The sequence below is a fragment of the Octopus bimaculoides genome, chromosome 19 (assembly GCF_001194135.2).
Source record: "Octopus bimaculoides isolate UCB-OBI-ISO-001 chromosome 19, ASM119413v2, whole genome shotgun sequence".
Classification (NCBI taxonomy): Eukaryota; Metazoa; Mollusca; class Cephalopoda; order Octopoda; family Octopodidae; genus Octopus; species Octopus bimaculoides.
The window spans coordinates 35,014,612-35,017,553 of NC_068999.1; positions in this window are offsets into that span (position 1 = coordinate 35,014,612).

A 2,942-nucleotide genomic window follows, 5' to 3' on the forward strand; every position below is an offset into this window, starting at 1 on the left:
AACAACACCAACACCACCACCACCACCACCACCACCACCACAACCACCACCACCACCACCACCACCACCACAACTACTATCATCAGTGCCGCCACCACCGCCCTCGCCCCCATCGCCTATGGTGAAAATAGTAACGACAAACAGATATATATATACCCAACCGCTATGTTCCCCCATCACCTTAACTAATAACAATGCACCCCACCAATACTAATATTAGCGCATCACCGCTAGCACTACCTCCCACACCTCACCTCCACTACGAATGCTAGTCTCGACATCTCACCTCTACCATCGCCACTACCACCAACATCGCCACCACCAACATTAGTTAGCACCGATGCGTACTATCGCGACTACCACCATCAATACAAGCAGCAAGACCTCATCTCTACCACCAACACTATCGCCGCCAACAGCTAGGACTAACACCTTACTAATACCACAACTGCTACCATCACCACCACAACCACCGTCGCCACCGTCACCGCCACTGTCGCAGCCACCATATCACCACAAATTATCACAACCACTATCATCACCATCGTTATCACCATTACTACCACCATTACCACCGCCACTATCACCAACATTACAACCACAGCCACTGTCGCATCCATAACTACCACCACCACTACAACCCTCAAAGAACGATCCAACTAAAGTGACGCTATATGGTCACACCAGTGGCTCGAAATAGCAACTAAATCTTCAAATCGCACACTCCGCAGATTTAATACAAGCAATTGTGCTTAGTTTTCCCCTTATTTTGTTCTACCTGTTTTACTTAACTATTGCATTCTATGCTGATGGAGTTCTTAAGCGGTCCCTTCATTTATTGCAGCAAGCTTCCATACCAACTCACAGCCATCTCTTCTACATCTACGCAGTGATATTATGTCACTGAATCTGGCAAGTACTAGTAAGATGTAAACTTCAATGATGAGGACTAATAAGACGAAAATATGTACAAAGTTATCACTAAACTTTCCAAAGAACAGATTTATTGAATATTGGTTTCAAATTGTGGCACAAGGCCAGTAGTTTCGGGAGAGCTCGGCTGGTACTTAATTTATCGACCCCGAAAGGATGAAAGGCAAGTCGACCTCGGCGGAATTTGAACTCAGAACGTAAGGATGGATGAAATGCCGTTGGGTATTTTGCCCGGCCTGCAAACGATTCTGTTGGCTCGATACCTTAGATGAACTAAATATAAGCCATTGAGATAATGCTTTAATATCCTTACAGCATGGCCCTCCGTCTAATAAGTAGGGATAAAGGACCAGGTTATTCGCATCATTAGAGCACCACTGTCTGTAGCTGTATAGTTCGATGCTATTTCTTGAGTATAGAGTGTTTGATAGAACCCGGGCTCGGCTTGTATAGAGAACAGGTTGTTGATCAAGAAGCATGAACTAAAATTTGTGTACAGCGTCGTCACAGGAATTGCCTGAACGAAGCAGAGCCAACGTCGAACTTCCACAAGAGCTCCGACACCAAATTTCACCTCAAGTTTACCCCCGCAGCCTTTTCCACGGACGAGTATGGCCGCAAAGCAGCAAAGTTTTAGTACCTGGGATTTCAGTCCCCTAGATGAGTTAGCTCCACCCCAGCCTAAAGAGCTCCATCTGCCTAAATGACTTGTTAATTAAACCCAGAACTGGGGACCTGACAGGTGCTACTGCTCTAGGTCACAAACTTAGGAACAATAGGGGCTATGAGGTGGTTCCACACTCTTCAAAACCTTGGAACTGCCGAACCAGAATATCACTACTGGACGCAGTTTCAGTTTATTCCCAGAACACTGCCGGATATTTCAAATTTTTATTTATCAAAGTTTGAGAACCATCACCCGAACTCTTTTCTCTCGACCAAGATTCATTCTACAAAAAAGCAAAAAAAAGAACCAAAAAGAAACTGGCACTCTGTTAGTTACGACACCGAGGGTTTCAGTTAATCCGATCAACAGAATAGCCTGCTCGTGAGATTAACGTGCAAGTGGTTGAGCACTCCACAGACACACGTACCCTTACGTAGTTCTCAGGGACATTCAGCATGACACTGAATGGGACAATGCTGACATTTTAAAATACCGGTACGACTCATTTTTACTAGCTGAGCGAACACGAACAACACGAAGTAAAGTCATCTGGTTAAGGAGTCAATGTGCCGACAGGAATCGAACTCACAATTTGCGATCGTGAGCTGAGTACTCCTAACCACTAAGCCACGCGCCTTCACTATAGGATTCACTAACATCAGTCATTTAATCTGTTTTCCTCTCATCATTAACGTCACGATTATCAACAGTACTAGTACGAACAACAACACCACGAACTCTATCGCTTGTCCTGCTGATCATAGCAACTAAATACCTCTCAAAAATCACACACTAAATATCGGAACAAACATTTCATTGCCTGAAAAGATTTTTTAAAAAGTCAGATGACATGGTCACGGCTGGAATGCTTTTCGTAATAAGCCTGAAGGATCAAGGCTGACCTAGGACTAAACAGCAACACCCTTGTCACATCATATTGCGATGCTTTCTTCTTCTTCTTCTTCTTCTTCTTCTTCTTCTTCTTCTTCTTCTTCTTCTTCTTCTTCTTCTTCTTCTTCTTCTTCTTCTTCTTCTTCTTCTTCTTCTTCAACCACTTCCATTTCTGTTGCTGCTGTTGCAGCTACTACTACTACTAAATTTTGCACCGAGTTGAACAGAAGGAATCCTGACTCATTCTCCCCCTCCATACCACCTCAACTCCCCTTCCACACCAGGTGAATTTCTGTCCTACGAAGCTACGGGCTTAACTATATTCAGCTCTGCCACAACATACAACGCAGCAGCAACAAAAAACATCTGTAGAAGCGTTCCAACCACATGCCAGCTTGCACACATACATACATACATATATACATATACATGTATATATATATATATATAT